The sequence below is a fragment of the Harpia harpyja genome, chromosome 5, assembly GCF_026419915.1.
Source record: "Harpia harpyja isolate bHarHar1 chromosome 5, bHarHar1 primary haplotype, whole genome shotgun sequence".
Lineage (NCBI taxonomy): Eukaryota > Metazoa > Chordata > Aves > Accipitriformes > Accipitridae > Harpia > Harpia harpyja.
Window position 1 is genome coordinate 548,667 of NC_068944.1, and position 17,410 is coordinate 566,076.

At 39.5% G+C, this 17,410-nt stretch overlaps 1 long non-coding RNA gene across 2 annotated transcripts in view; it reads right to left on the reverse strand.

The window, feature by feature from the left end:
• The window catches only part of LOC128142344 (uncharacterized), a 172,726-nt gene that overhangs the window by 61,655 nt on the left and 93,661 nt on the right, over positions 1-17,410 (reverse strand). For both annotated transcript variants that reach the window (XR_008235357.1, XR_008235356.1), the window contains exon 2: positions 9,268-9,315. This is a non-coding gene — a long non-coding RNA (uncharacterized LOC128142344). The remainder of the gene's footprint in view (positions 1-9,267; positions 9,316-17,410) is intronic.

Genomic DNA, 17,410 nt, shown 5'->3' on the forward strand with positions numbered 1-17,410 from the left:
GTGTTAGTGCTTCTTGATAAAACAAAGTAAATAATAAATATTTATTTTTATAAAAATTGCTCCACTCTTTTTAGCATTCAGTCTTGCTGTAGCAGTCTTCGTATTGTGGAGGGCTACTGATACGTCTCTTAATCCAGCACAACAACTTGGGGTCAGAACTTGCATGACCAGATGCTGATGGCTAGTTTTAATCAGCATATAAGGAGCGAGCTGTGCTGATTAGCGAATCCTAATGCCATTATCCAGTGAAGCTGCCAGGTGAAGTTCACTGTTGTGCAAGAGCTGTAACACAGTGTGAGGATGCGGTGAATATGTCTAAAGTGCACTGACAAACAGGTATCATTAATCATGAACAGCAGTCTCATTAAAAACATCAGCCTGCATTTCTTTTCTAACACATGAGAAATCATGAGCCCTTCTTGTATTAATTATGCTGAGATTTATGAAAGAAAGCAATTATACTAGATTTCTCAAAACTTGATTATTATTTTTTACACACTGCTTTTTCCCCTATGTTCTAATGAGAACAGGAAGATTACAGCCCAGTTCAGCTGGAGCAAGAATGTCATTATTGTTTCTAGTAGGAACACCTTTGTCTTATAATAAGAAGATAGACGTCAAATACATTATATTTTATGAATTTTGTGGGTTATTCCGTGAGATCATGTGTGTGATCATGGAAAGCTTATTATTATTCTGTTCTCATTAACATTTTGTTTTGCACTGGAGAATCAAAGAAAATTCATATAAACGTAGTTAGTTCTTTTTGTTGCTGTTTGGTTCCTACCTTATTGCTCTCAGTGACAAGACAAAATTTAGTACTTCTGTACAGTGAAGTATTCAGCAATGACCCAAAAGAAACATCAATCCTTTCTGACTCTGAAAAGCAAAAAACCTGCAAAGGCAAAAGATAATGCACCTTTCAGGCTTCCTTTGTCTTATCACTCATATATGAGGGGTATTTATTATTTGTCTTAAAGAAACTTATTTTTCTCTGAAGAAGTAAAGCTCTGTTGGTAAGTGATGTTTGCTGTGGAACTGTTTGCTTGTAAAGCTCTGGGACGTGGCAAAGAAATAAGTTTAAAAGCTTCAAGTCATTTTGATGCTTTTCTTTTTGCAAAAGCAGTTTTTAAGTAATGCAAAAGAAAGATCATAGTTATGCTGAAAATACTTGGAGGCCAGTGCTTTGAGGATCCTTTACTGTAGTTAATCTCTCAGACTGTTGCTGTCACTAGCACTTTCTGAAGCATTTCCTAATTGGCTCCCTGAAAGTTCAGCTTCTTGCCCTTCAGGGAGCAGCAGCGTGGCTGCTGTCAAAGAAGGAGCCACTTAACTCAGGGTATGATCTTAATAAAAATTCTGTCTTTCCAGAAGCATTATTGCACGTACCTTTTTATTTCCTCCCTACTTTCTTTCCTACATTAAGAAAAAGGACATAAGAGCTTGGAGTCCACAGAAACCTTCCAAGCAATTCCTGTTTAAAACAAGCAGTTTGGCTCTGCTCTCATGTACATTGGTGTGATGACTATGGAACAGTGATCCCTGAGGTGAGTTATTCCTGCCTGGGAATAGTTTCATAAACCAAGCGCAAGAAGAGAAGCAGGAAGGAGCTGTGAGCAACTTTCCTCCTCAGGCTATGGTTTCCAGCATAGCTTAAAGCACCCCCAGACCGAGTCAGGCTTCACCAGATGTTAGAATTTTGTAACCTCAGAAGGGACTGTTATGATTTCACATATGAGGAGAAAGAAAAAACACTTCTGTGCCTTCTGTTATACAACTGCCACAGAACAACTTCACTCAGTCTATCCCTGAGTATTCTGTTTTGATTTAGGTGATAGTATGAAGCAAACAGTTTCTCATTTGATGTAATTGCCCCCAAGGTATTTGCAAATGTTGATTATTTGTCCAAAAAAAAAAAGCCTGAGAAAAATAATTTTTAAAAAACCTTTTCCACATGAGATTCATAAAATTACTAGTTATGTGGCTAGTTGCAAGGCATTTACCTAATAGCCAAGGATGGAAGAAGATGGATTCTCCTTCAGAGATAGTTCCTTTATATTCAAAACACCTAAATATTCCTTAATATACTGAAATACTAAGCCAGAGTGTGACTCGGTGATTCCCTTGCCTAGAGATTGGAAGATTTGCCCTGCTTCCAATGACCGCTTAACTATTTAAAATACAAGGTAGAACATTATCATCAAAAGGGACTGAAATTAGCCCTGGGACTTCTATGCAGCGTGGCCAGCCTTTCAATCTTGAGCTGCATGTGATTCAGAGGCAGATCAAATAAATCTGCCACACAGCTAGCAGCAGAGCAACTCTGTTGCGGGAGCTGCCAGATGATCCAAAATCCCAGCAACAGGAGAAAGCCAGCCAGCAACAGCCACTGAGTCTTGATTCAATAGGTCACCTGGAGTTTGCAGCATGCACAGCGATAAAAAAATTGCTAATTTGCCTTAGCAAATTTTGGTGTGCTCTTCATAGGACTGAGAAGCCCATAGACTGGACAGCCCACAGCACATCATCTTGGACATGCTCCTGTGAGATGGGTGATGTGAACTTAACTCATCGTCAGGCAGAGAAGAGAATTGCCTCTCTCTTATGCAGGTGAAGTGCCTAACTAACTGGATTACAGAGCAGAAAAGCATTGGTGTCTCTCTATTTCATGAGCTGAACTCCTAGTTATCTACGCTTCCTGTAAAAGTGCATGGAAGGGAATGTTTGAATCAAAAGGTTTGTTCTACTCAGAATGGATTTTTTTTTCTGGATGCTTCTTCTCAGCAGAAAATAGTCAGATTTTGTGTATTTGAACTGACTCCCACTCTTTTCTCCCACCTATCATTTGGCTACTGGACAAACAGATTTTCTTTTGGCCTGTTCTCAAAAGAAATTACTAAAGTGGTATGGTCACAAGCCTGAAAATCCTGCTGTCCTCGAGGCTGAACTCAGAGGTATTTTGAAGCCATAACATTGGGTAGAGAATGAGAATCAATTGACTTTTTATGTTGCTGAAACAATATAAAAGGAAAGTAGCATTGCTCAGTTATCCAGTCTGTATCACTGATATTAGAATGAGGAAAAATATATTCATTTATGGCATGTGTGAAATTAATATCTCTGCACAAGCTTTTCTCAAGAGTAACAGGCAAAAGTGCTTTGGACAGTGTAAAATAAACATAAAAATAGGCTGGGTTTTGTTTCATTTTTAAATAGTATATGTACATTCATACTTTTTACATTTTCTCTTGTACTAATGCAGAAGAGCTGGATCCCCTATAAATTCCTTAAGCTATAGTACGAAATCTCTGTCAGATCAGCAACAGAGAATGAGTATCTTGTCCTACCAAATTTTCTTACACTAAATTAACTCCAGAAAGATCCTTTTTTAAAGATTAAGAACTGTGAAAATGAGACATTTGTATTGCCTGTGTAATGGCTATACATATATTAGGCAAATCCTGACAGAGCAAAAATTATTCTCCGATTTCTTCCTCTCCTTTCATTATTTGTGGTCTTGTTTTGCACCTGTTCAGCACTTGTCCTTACAGATGCATTTAGCTATCGTTTAGGCACTTGCAGGAGCAAAATGAGAACAGATGCGTCATAAGTACAAAATATGTGCTAAAAGGACATGCCGTAATGGGAAATCAGAACTGAATGGGAGGAAAAACAAAACACGGCAGGATATAGAGGATGCAGACCTAAAATTAGCATAGGATAGCTACATTGAAAAGACAAAATTCAGCAGATAAGGACTCCTGGTTTATTGTCTAAAATATGCCTATCTGCATTCCCAGGGAACAGCATCAATTTGTCTTGATTTCTGAATAAATTGAGCTCTCAAGCAAAATCCCTGTAAAAGAAGGCAACTCTATTTTTATCACTGTGACCTTTTTAGAAGGACTTTAGGCAAGAAGGAAACAAACTTATCTAAATTCCTACTACCCGAAGTCCAATTTTGCTTTCCTATCTGCAAAATGTTTTTTGCCAATGTTTTATAGAAGTCCAGCACTGAGAGTCTTTGAAAATTCACATATCACAACAGGTTTGCTTACAAGTCTGGTCTTCAACTGGTCTTTAACTGGTGTTAAAATATTATGTAAGAATCTAGATCTGAAATTCAGTGACGTTCATTGGTGGCTTTGGTTACCTTTGTATCAAGATCTGAATTTAAAGAAATAACCTTGTGAATGTGTAGGAAATTGCCCCAAATCCATAGAAGTAATTTCTTACTAGCTATATTAAATATATTAACTGCCACAGTTAGGTTTTTTGCCTTATTGTACATTTCCCAGGATGAGAAAACCCTGATTTAATTAGAAGCTTTACGGGGACTGCTAATACCTGGCTTGAAATAGAGAGTCATGTATTCAGGGCACATGTTCTAGAATGAGGGAGTGGGTGCTATGAATAAAGGATTTTTATACAGAGAGTGTTATGTAGGGTGGGTTTTGGCATTTGTGAAAGCACTGTAGGTTAGTTAGATAGCTGGCTGAAGCAATCAGTGAATTTTTAACTTCTGTCTTTAAGGGTGTGGTACCAGGAGACTGGAAAAGGCAAATATAGTGCTTATTCTTAAAAAGAAATTAAGACATAATGAATTGTAGACAAATCAGCTTAACTTCACCTTCTGGGAAAATTCTGAAACAAACAATCTACTCATAAGAAATTGGAAAATAATGGAGAAATGGCACAGTGGTCAAGATATAGCTGCGTACACCAAATCGTGTCAAATCAGCCTATTATCTATGAAATATTAACAGCAGTGTAACATAGAGCAGGAACAGATTAAATCATATACATGTTGATGGTATTAAGGTTTTTGATACTGTGTCAAGTAATACTTTCCAAAACATGGCTTTCATGGAGCTTCTCTAAGGAGTGTGCAAATATCCCTAAATAACTATACCTGAAGTATAAGGCTCAATGATATACCAGAATGGAAGGATGTATCCAGTGGGGCTTCATGGGGATCTGTCATGAGTATGAAGCTATTCATATTTTCATTCAAAATGCCATAGTACTGCGCAAGTGTATTTAGTTTGCTTGTGGCACAAATGAAGGACTGCAAAAACTTTGGAGAGCAGGACAAGAATTTGAAAGAAACTTACCAAAAATAGAGAAAAAGTTCTGGAAAACCAGAATGAAATTCACCAATATACACTTATATATGCTTATGTTTATGTTTATATGTTTATGCTTAGGTAGGGAGAATTGTATGTACTACAGGATGCAGAAGACTAATTCAGGAACGGCTTTTCAGAAATGTGGTTATATCCCAAATTTCCGCAGTTGGTAACAATATCAGGTATTTGCTGTGAAAAGCACAGGAGTGATAATTGCTAAATAAGCTAGAATTTAGTCCTGAATACCTGGGAAGTCACCTTTCTCCTCTACTCAGCTCTGCTAAGGCAGTAACTAGAATAACCAGAAGTTAGAAAATTGTACCTACAGGGAAAGAGTAAAAGAAATGGGGTGGAGAACAGAGAGGAATGCAGTGTATAAAATAGCCCAGTGGTTCAGCTGCATGTGACCCAAGGCAGCATGTCTGGGTGACTTTGGTTCTGTTTTACTAAAAAGATAGTTGTTAAACTGTGAAAGTACGTAAGTTAAAACCATGCAAGATAAGAAATGTGACTATACAGAAGTGAAATTGCTGAGATGGTAGTGACTAGTAACTCAAGGACTGAAAGGGGAATCTAATGACATAAACCTGAGAAAAAGGTAGAGAATTAGGAAACAGCAACCCAGGCAGTTCCAAGAAACAATGGAGGTAAATACTTTCCCACCTGACCCATAACTGCCTAGCTGACACAGATTCATTAGGCATGGTGAGGATATTAATGCTTAGCTTGGTAACTGCATGTATCAACCAATGAACACTTTTTCTAGCCCATTACATGAGGTATATCCTGCTTGCAGAGTCCTCCTTTACATAGTAAGAGATGCTCAAGGAAAAGCAGGTGATTACGTGCAGGGTTACAGCAGGAACACAGTAACACCAAAGGATTGGTGCAAAGAAGGGGCAAATCTCTTCTCCAATAGTAGAGCAGCTGAAATGGCTTTGGATTCTCTGTTGCTAAAGTTCTTGGCAGAAAACCTTAGACAGACATCTATGAAGAATGTCATAGCTACAGCTGATTTTGTCTCAGAACAAAGAGGCGACATGAAGTTGATTTTCTGTGAGCCTTTGGAGTTTCAGGAATCTACATAAGCACACTGAAAGATGGACTGAGATTAGGCTTAATGGGATATCGGGAACACTGAGTCAGGAGTGATGTCAAGGACTGTGCAGTTTCCCAAGGGCAAGGCACGTCTGAGTCTTGTGATAGCTCAGTGTTTAGCTCATCTCAAGAGAAGGAGGTGGAGAATAAGGTCATTAATTTTAACTGGATTATAATGTTCTACTCTATGCCTTCCTTGACTACTATGGTTTATTTTGGAGAGAAGCAGAACAAACACAGTAGAAGTATGAGAAACAGTCATGCTGAGGAAACATGAAATTTCAAGGGGGATAATTTACTCAGGCTCTCCAGTTACTTGGAGTGGACTGTACAAAAGCCTGGCTGCTGGCGATTAGATGTCTTCCTGTGCTCAAACCAGTTTGGCTAGCACTAGCTTACGTATTGTGGAATAATTATCGGAGGTGACTTATTGATATGTCCCCCTCTTAAGGGAAGGTAAACCTCCAGGGTGGAACGCGGTGGACACGCAAGAAATCTGTTCCATAGTAATTCCCTAAGCAACATAACCTGCAGCCGTAGATGTTAGCCACACCAGGCGAGCTTTGTGTGCTGACTCTGAGAAGCAACACGGAGGCTGGAGCGGAGTGGAGACACCGCGGCCAGGCTCTGTGATATCACTGGAGGGATGGGGAACTGGAACTACTAGACCAAGCACAGAAGGTCCCTGCATTGAATCCAGTGAAGCAAGGAGGTGAAATAATGGGGGTTCTGTCAACGCTATTGCCTTACTTCGATTTATATCATAAGTGCCCACTTCTGGAGTAGTAACGTGCAAAATCATGTCCTCTGGGTGAACTTTCTCATTATAATACCAAAACACACCTCCATCCCAAAGGCTACCCGCCTCCAAGGTGCAACCACCACTGAGCATGCACTCTGAATTTTTTCTAGCATATACCTTTAAAAGTAAAGCAAGGAGATTTTATACCAATCATAATAAAGGTATGTATGACTAGAGTCACTCAAGCTCCACCTAAAAATAAGAAAATAGTATAGAAGTGCCTAAGAGAGGAGGACTGTTAGTGAAGATACCATCATAGACAAGTCAGGAGGACATTGCTGACTTCTGGGATCAGTCGATGGGCTGAAGCTCTCTTCCCCCTTAGGGAAACCTATGGGTAAGATTCAAACCCTCGGTTATACCGTGTGCTTCTCCGGGAAACTTAGAAATCTCTGTAGAGTTTTTCCATGATTTAACGCATTTGTAGTCAGCTGTATTATTCATATTCTTGGTACTTGAACATGCTTTGCAGACAGTGTATTTATCACAGGCAATCCTAAAGAACCTGCACTCCTGTTGCTTTAATAAACTCTACTATTCATTAATCTAGCCGTGATAGTTCTCAATGAACACGACCAAACTTCTTAAGTCTGGCCGTGTTAGTTCGTTGAACACGACTAAATTGAAAGTACATTGCACTACTTGTGCATCCATAATCATGATATTTCAATATATTGAACGTGACAGGATTTATAGCGTCGAACTGGGCAACACTCAAAATCTAAACCTAGCTGCCCCCAGCCCCTCTGATATCTTGGGACAAGCTGGAATGCAAGGGGATTTATTTTCTGCCGAACTTCTTTAGCCTTTAATGCAACAGGTATACAGTGCAGTAGCATGCAGTAACCAGATACTAGATTGTATCAACATCATTTCATGAATTCCATTACAATCTGTGGAAGCTGAACAGGCTTATTATTTTGAAAATTGTGTCAGTAATAATAAAACAACCCCCTATCAAAAGGTCCCACCAGGGGAAAATAACTGGCAAACACCTCAAGATAGTGTGTATGAATTAAGATGCTGTTGGTTCAGTAGAACCGTGCCAGCTAAAGATCTGTTTAAAAAATTAAATTCCTGACATAAATTACAAGTATTGTCTAATCTTATTTTTAAAAAAATGGTAATTAGGTTTCACTCCTACAAGCAGTAGGATAATTGTGTCCCAAAGGTCTGGAAAAAGGTTAAACAATTAGACTATATTTGCAAATGAATATATCCTGATTGGCACTTGAAAGGATAAAAGGTTTATTTGAAGTCATGTCCATGGCTATCAGGCTTAGTGCTAACTTAAAAACATCTCTTCAGATACCTCTGGCCCTTGGATGGAATTTGAGCAAAGGTTTCCATCTAATCATAGCAAGGAGTGCACTAAGCAATCCAGCTGACTTCTTGTTTCAGTGACTGAATATTAGGATTTATTATTAGTTGGTAAATTATTGATTATTGGGTCAATATATCTTGAAATTCAGCTCAATAAAACACAACATTTATTTATCACAGCAATTTTAGAGACAAGTAAACTGAAACAAAGGTAGATTTATGAACCCACCAAAGGTCACACAAGTGAGTTAGCAGCAAAACAAAGAATAGGTCTTCTGAATGCCAGCTTCCAGTCCAACACCTGCACTACTGGGTTTAAAATGAGTAGTACAGAGAAACAAAGCAGACTGACAGGGCAGGAAATTGATGGTAAATGATACAAGAAATATTATAGAAGTAATTTTGTTTCTTGTGTGTGGCAAAGTCCAGGTTAAATGCAATTCAGAATGATTTCTGGCTCAACTATGCAGAAGTGTGGTCCAAGCCAGGAGTCTATGCCATTATACACACTGGGCTACAAAGTGATGAGGCTGGTGGAAAAAAACAATGGAATTCAATCATATCATAACTGCTGATCTTTTCAAAAATTCTTCAGCTATATATGGAGATTTATCTCCAATACGGCATAGACATTAAATTTAATGGCATTCTTTGCTCATTGCATTAGCTTGATTTAAAATGGCAGCTAAAATATTTCTTCTAGGAGGTAATTTGAGTTAATCTGTTGAATTATGCTTTCAGTAGTTGTAAAATACAGAACAGTAAGCAAGATATGGTAGTGGATAAACCAAAACAGTAGTATAAAAATCTGTAACTATTCTGCATTACTGAAACAGAAGTACAGGACATAGATTGCAGGATATTTCCTTTTCATTGATTTTGATACCTCAGAATTTCTAGAACTGGAGAACATACCTTGGAGCACAAGCAAAACCACACTGAAGGCTAGGCTTAGATCTTGTTCTGCAAGACGTAAAGGAAGAAGAATTAGAATTGCTTGAAAATATGAAGAAGAGTTTAATTATTCACAGATAATTATTTAAGTTCTGTGTTTCATAACCAGCAAATCTAGAACATATTTTAAGTTTTAATTATCTCCCTATATAGGAGTTAAAACATAAAAAACAACCGACCTTCCTTGTTAAGTGGAAACATTTTTGTGGTAAATAGTAATATTATGGATGCAAAAATCTTAAACAGGATTAGAGGAATTCTTTCATACTTTCATACCTTGGTGAAATTAATTGCCCACACTGATGGTGTTGATTCATCATGCACTCCTAAAAAGAGTACAGTAAGATTTTTTTCAATATGCAGCTGTTCATAGAGCTTTTCCCCAAAAGTCAGTCATCTCAAATGCATGCTCTTCATATACATTAGGATGATAATCATAGAGTCATAGACTGGTTTGGGTTGGAAGGGACCTTAAAGATCATCTAGTTCCACGCCCCTTCCATGGGCAGGGACACCTTCCACTAGACCACGTTGCTCAAAGCCCCATCCAACCTGGCCTTGAACACTTCCAGGGATGGGGCATCCACAACTTCTCTGGGCAACCTGTGCCAGTGCCTCACCACCCTCACAGTGAAGAATTACTTCCTTGCATCTAACCTAAATCTATGCCATATCCATACTAAGTTGAAACAAGAAGTGCTTAAATACAGAGTAGTTAACACAACTCTGCAACACTATATCCTCTGCATACAGCCACATCGTCTCCATTTTATTGAAAAAGTGATGTCTGAAAAATAAATGTTTGAGGAAATTCAGTAAGATTCTTTAAATGGACTCTACTATTCCAAAAGGAGCAGGGAAAGGACATAAAAATTAGCTCCATAAGTAAACCAAATAACATAGGAAAAACTCTTTAGAAAGTTGTTGACCTAGTTACCATGGCTGTTGTTAGGTTTCACCACTAAACAGGGAGACAGAAAGATATTTGGAGTATGTATCACGCAGCGTGAATAGTGAAAGTAAATAGGTAGATTTAGACGTATTCTTACCCTCTGTGATGCCTGCCTTCCTAGTTCATAGAAGCATAAACCTCCTTCTACAAAAATGTTCTTGGAGGGTTATGTATTCTTTTCAGCCAGAGACTGGTGAACGTATATGCTGCTCTGTGTTTGGTGAGATTCTGAATTAATTCTCATGGACCCATCAGCCAGCCTGCAGGACTTCCACACTGCTTTTGCAGGGGCAGTGCTCACTGGCAAGGCCACATCTCCACTCCCGACATCAAATGTATGCATACACCAAATATTTAGACCTAGTTTACCTAGGAACCTTCTTAATAAAGGTAGATGAGGGCAGAGCCTTTTCAGCTAAGTAGCACGTTTGAGCACAGTATCCATTCATGACAGAATGGATTACTGTGCTCAAACGTGCTACTTAGCTGAAAGGCTCTAGCCCTCATCTACCTTTATTAAGGAAGGTTCCTAGGTTAAAACTAGGTCTAAATATTTGTGTGTAATGCATACATTTGATGTCGGGAGTGGAGATGTGCCTTGCCAGTGAGCACTGCCCCTGCAAAGCAGTTATTCTTGCCTGTAGTGTGAGAGACTGAAAGAGTTAATGCCTCAAACATTGTGGTGGGGCAAGTTCTGATTAAGGACTGACTCTGCATAACAAGGAACTCTGCCTAGCAAGGAACCACCAGGTGAAGAGCAGCCCGGTCAGCCACCCATCAGCACCGGGAGGGGAGGGCTGGGGAGGTCAGGTCGTGCCGGAGGGTGCACAGCTCCCTGCTCTGATATGCTGAGCAGGGCAGCTCACCCTGCAGGGAAGGGGAAGCTACTCCCCGAACGACCCCCAAGCCTAAAGGCTCACAAAACGCTCATGACACCTAATTAGCCTAATGAGTTCGAGTGCCCGCCCGAAGGAGGGGCAAGGATGATAAAAAGGACACGAACTGAAGCCCCATATTGCACACAAGCCCACCGGGAGTGGACCCCTCAGCTGATGGGACCGATGCTGGACCCAGACCGGTGACATCTTTCTCTTTTTTTCTGTCATCCCTCTCTGCGAAGGAGTCTGGAAAGCAAGGGGGTCTGCTCTGAATCTCCTGACCCAACGGGAGGGCTCGCCTTATTGTCTGCCTGTCCTGGTTTCAGCTGGGATAGAGTTAACTGTCTTTCTAGTAGCTGGTACAGTGCTATGTTTTGAGTTCAGTATGCAAAGAATGTTGATAACACTGATGTTTTCAGTTGTTGCTCAGTAGTGTTTAGACTAAGTCAAGGATTTTTCAGCTTCTCATGCTCAGCCAGCGAGAAAGCTGGAGGGGCACAAGAAGTTGGCACAGGACACAGCCCAGGGCACCTGACCCAAACTGGCCAACGGTGTATTCCATACCATGGGACGTCCCATCTAGTATAGGAATGGGGAAGTGAGGGCGGGGAATCGCCACTCGGGGACTGGCTGGGTGTCGGTCGGCGGGTGGTGAGCAATTGCACTGCACATCATTTGTACATTCCAATCCTTTCATTATTACTGTTGTCATTTTATTAGTTTCTTCTTTTCTGTTCTATTAAACCGTTCTTATCTCAACCCACGGGTTTTGCTTCTTTTCCCGATTTTCTCCCCCATCCCACTGGGTGGGGGGGAGTGAGTGAGCAGCTGCGTGGTGCTTAGTTGCTGGCTGGGGTTAAACCACAACACTGCCCTGAACAGATCCCCAGATAAGCGAAGCCTGGAGTGTATGTTTGGTGACATAGGGTTAGCCCATGTTACACAGTTTACTGATGTAGTTTCATGCCAATTTTTGTGGTTAGCATGCCAATTCTTGTTGTGAGCAAATAACAATTGAGTTTTGTGAGTTAAAGGATCCCTGCTGTTGTTTCACCTTAATCCTGACCTGGGAATCTGCAAACCTGAGTTATTGTCCTGAGAAATTGGGATGTGAGCATGTAGTTAATTAGTCCATGTGAGGAGGGTGTGATAACCTGCTGATAAAAATCAGTGGCCTCAGAGCTTGTTCTGGAGGCCTTGACCACAGTTCTCTATACCTGAATTTAATCACATATGGTGCGGTCATCCATAATCCTCCTGCAGTGCTGCTGCAGATATCTAAGGGAGTTTTCTATTCAGGCCAAAGAAAAGCTGTGCTCAAATTGTAGGAAGTTCCTCATGACTTATTATAGGAATTGATAGTCCTTTAGTGAAGAAGATGGGTTAACAAGTGTTAAGCACAAAGGATTTCAGGTGTAACTGGTTTAAATTGGAATGTCTGCCTACTTGACTCAGGAATGTTACTGGGAAAGCTGATGCCCTGCCTTGCGAGTACATGCTTCAGGGGTGTCATGGACTGAAAAACAGGACAGCAGCTGTGTTACTGCATTGCTTTGCTATGGTGGTTACAGTTTATTTTCAGCGTAAATTGATCAGGACTTTTGTTCTTTATCATTAACTGTCTCTCTGTACTGCTTTCCTCTGGAAAAAGGATGATTTAATAGATACAAGTATCACAGTGAGAAATGGGACAGTAAGAGGAGCCAAAACCAGTTATGCTAGTTTTGTTTTCCTCCTTTAGTCTCTGAGCAATAGGTAAAGCTTTCCTAGGCACCAAATAACTTGACTGCCTAAGGTCTGGGTTTGGATTTGACTTAAACCCTTGTATGCCATTGACCTTTAGTAAAGCTGAGATTCCTAAGAGCTAGTTTTGTAGCACTTCAATGTCTAGATTGGTTAGTAGGCTTTGAATGTGTCACCCAGGATCCTTTCTGTTGGATAGTCCCTTCAAACCTTGAGAATGGTCAAGCACAAAGGAATGCGTAAAACAAGTCTTGAAGAGATTGAAGAGATTCCTGGGCCCTACATCTCCTTTGCTGTGAGTTTTCTTCTACTTCCTTTTAATTATGTTTTTGTCTCCCTTAAAAAAAGAAAAAAGTCACAGTAGGTGAACTTTTTTGTTTCCAAGAAAGGGGCTGTAGGGTGAGGAAACCCTATAAAAACAGCCTGAATTGGAAAGTTCACACTGATGAGCAAAAATCTAAATCCCTCAGATTATATCATTATAATCTGATTATATATTTATCTCCAAAGAACTGTACCAGGCTTGAAATAATTCCTGTCTTCCCTTGACCTTGGCAGATTTCCAGAAAAAAGCTACACAATCTGGAGAGCTTTAACACAGGTCATGTAGGAATAATTCAGAGGCTCTATTTAAGGAACATATGCTGCATCCACTTATTTCTAAGAGACGCAAGGATAAAAACTTACCACCCTGAAGAGTAAGAAAGTGCAAAAAAGTATGACAGTGGGGAACAAATCAAAACTTCCAGGAAAAAAGATATCGCATTAAAATCCAGCAGGTATCCATTTTTTTCTTTTTAGAGAAAACACTGCTTAAAGTAGCAGTGAGTAGTGATTTATTATTTTTAAATACAACTACCATTCTTTCTGTTTGGGAGACAAGATTTCTCCTTAACAGAAGAAAGATTCTGATTCTTTGTACGTGTATATAAATCAAGAGCAATTGCTCACCAGGAAATAGCCATGCCAGGTTTACACCGTCATATATGGGACTGCATCTGTTCTGTTTTCCTCCCTGTCCGGAACTACTAAGAAATGGCAAATACTGACTCTTTTTTTTTTTTTTTTTTTCTTTTTTTCTTCATGAAGTGGTGTTAAAGAAGTGTAATTCCAGCCACTACTGCATTAGGACAAGGATAGTATGGGTAAAAGCAATCGGAGATTAGAATATCAATATCCATAAAGAGCTTGGGTTTGTAAAGCCTCCTTGGAAAGAGCTTGTGCAATGAGCTGCCTTCAGATGTGTTTGTGAATACATCCTGAAGTAAGGGTGTGACCTATATAGACAGAGATCTTAAGAAGGGTGGGGAAAATAAACTGGGATTTTCCACCTCAGTTTTCTTGCCTCTTGGTTGTATGATTACAATCTCACCATGTTTCCATGAAAGTGGCAATGCCCACAGTAAGCTGTGCAGTCTCCAGACAGCTGGACAAGACTCTTTGTAGGGTTCAAACAGGTTAGAAAGCAAGAGAAATTTTGAAAACAAGTTTCGGAAGACACCAAGTACAACAGCAACCTGTGCCTGAAAGCATTCTGTGATTCCTGCAGTGCTCCAGCAGCAAGGCTTGGCAAGGCAGGCAACAGAGCCCAGTGCAGCAAGGAATGTAACACCTTTAGAAAGATGCCACTTAATGCAGCTGCCTTTATTTTGAGACACAAAGGCTTTACCTGAAGGCACTGTAAAAACCATTCAGCAGTATCGCTGCTGTCTGTCACCTAATTTGAATCATCAGAGTCATCAGTGACTCTGTGCTGTAACTAGTACTTAATGGGCTGGAAAAATCGAGGGAGGATTGCTAGGCTTGTTCTACCTTTTCTTCAAGTTCATGCAGAACACAAACCACACAGTTTTTCATCTTATTTCCTAGTTGCTACTCTGTGTGTTTCTGAAGGACAAAAGCAAGTCTTACGCATTATATTATTGGTGTAGCATGTCTTTTGCTGCCTATCTTTCATGCCAAATAGTGTTTTTTTAAATTTGAGTCACACATTAATCATTATGCATGTATTTTGTTTTGCAGACATACATGGGAATGTGTACACATTTATGACTAATTTTCAAATCTGAGGTATTTAAGCAGAGACATCTAAGACTGGCTTAGTTTGAAACACCATTATGGAGACACAGTTGTTAGCTAGACCACCTTTAAACAGTTACTTGAGATCTTTCTTCCATACTAGCCAAATAAATACATCCCTCGGTGCAATAAAATAAGTTCAGAATGTGCACAGAGTTTTGTTGTGTAGTGTACATATTTTGGCTCTAAAATGCTTTATATGCACCACAGTTAAATTTTGTGGTGAAGAAGGTTTTATTTTCTTATCCAAAAAGATTTTGTTCCTGACTGGCTTAAAACTGGGTTATGGTCTATCAGTGTGATGGATATCATGCTCTAGGGGTAGTGTCTGGAAACCATTCATGTAAGTCTATGCACTGCCCAAGGGTGACAGTTCAAAATTTCTTAGCAAAACTGCAAATTCATCTTCCCAAAGTATGCTCTTTAGCCTGAGTCACCTTGTCAAACAGGTGACAGCAGATGAAAATTCACTGGTGTTCAGTTCCTTGCCCAACAAAGTCATTGGCTCTGCTCTTTCAGAGTTCACAGCAAAAAGCCTATTTTCTTTTTGCAAGCCTCTGCAATCCTACATGCTCAATAGTCATAACACCTTGCTCTTTGACCATCAATGGGTTTCTGCCATATCTGCCTGTTGCCAGGGTCTAGGGAGACCACTGGATGTAGATCCATTATTACCATAGATTAATGGGGAGGGGGAATTAAATGTAAATCCGAAAGCATTTAACCATGAGTGGAAAAACTGTGCAAAAGCTTAAAACTGTAGACTCAGAAGATGTGGACACATATTTAGCTAACAGTCGCAAGAGCATTCCAGACACCTTTAGAAGACCTTGAACAGAATAAACAAGAAGACAAAAAAAGAAAGATGCCAATTAGAAGAACACAGGTGCGCATTCCACAATAAAGGGAACTTGGCACAAAGAACCTCAATTCGGCAGTTTATCTTGACCAATTAGACTGAGACAAGTTTCGCATGTTTTAGTTGGTATAACCAATTATGTCCTATGTTTATGCGCGTGTACAGAGTTGGTATAACCAATCATATTTTATGCTTGTGTGCGTGTACAGTGACTGCAGAATATGTGATTATAAATATGTGTGTGTTTTAGCAATAAACGTCGTCTGCTTTCAACTTTACAGGTGTCCGTTTATTTCTACCTCCTGCAAGAAGAAACCTAATTAGAGGGGTGGACCTATAGCTAACCTGGTTTACTAATCTTTCAGATCAATTTTTCTGTTGGTGAATGACACATTCCTTTTAATATAATTCCTTAAGCAACCTTGTGAAAGAGAATGGCTGATTTTTAACACAGTCAGGACCTGTATGTTCTATAACCTCAAGTTCAAATTGAAAAGGAATTGGAGAATTATTTACTAAGTCTGGTCAGAAAACATTTGACTTCAGTTTTGGCTACGTTTTCTTAACTTAGGCATTCTTTTTTTGGGGGGGGGGGGGAACCTGAAAGCTGATTTCAGTGGCAAAACACTTTCAGATATGACATTTTTTTTGTAGAGGTCACAGAAAATGTGTGGGTGTTTTAAGGGAAATGGTGTACAGAACTGTACAGGAAAAGGGTGATCCAATATCTTCCAGATATTCTTGAGACAAAAAAGCACAATAACTTAAGATGCTCTTTTTGTATGGTGTCAGTCTAAGAATGAGGTGTTCCTTTTTCAAAATGTTAAAGATTTCCTCGAACAAAATTGTGGACCAAAACCTGCTTGTTTATTGAAGGGCAAACACATCACTTGTCTAACTCCATTATGAATGATAAAGGGCTATGTGGGATAGATTCATCCACAAATTTCAGAAGGGCAACTCCATTCATTGGGTTGAGAATTCAGCCTTGTATGAAGCCAGAATATAAAATGATGGTACTAGGAAAAGTCAGCAGCAATGGGATATTTCATCTTTTCCTTTCCAAGAGATTTTTTTCTCTCTAATAAATCCCAAGTTCATTTAAACTGCATAGCACTGAGAGTTACAAACTTATATGGGAAAGTTAAAGTATTAGGATGTGGATTTGCCAGATAATCAAAAGCAGCCCTTTATGGTTTAAACAAAATCAATGAAAAATACTTTAATAAGCAGTCAGCAATTTTAGTTTCAGTAACTTGCCAGATGTTACTGTGTACATATATAGTAGCTGGAACATGCAGCCTGAATCATTCAGACACTTAAATAAGCATTTGCCACAGGCAGTATGGAGAAGCCATGTATTGCAGACTACATTGTTATGGTGGTCTTTGCATGCCATGATAAAACAGAATCAGAAAGCTCCCCTTCTCATTGTCTTATAGATAAACTATCTCCTTTTCCTTGGCTGAGATGCATGAAAATCTGCCCTCCCTTTCTGTTTCTACATCTAGAAAATGCATGTGTGAGAGTAATCACACATAAAATCAAAATTTATTGCTGTGTAAAGGCCATTTACAAACCTAAAAGCCCTGG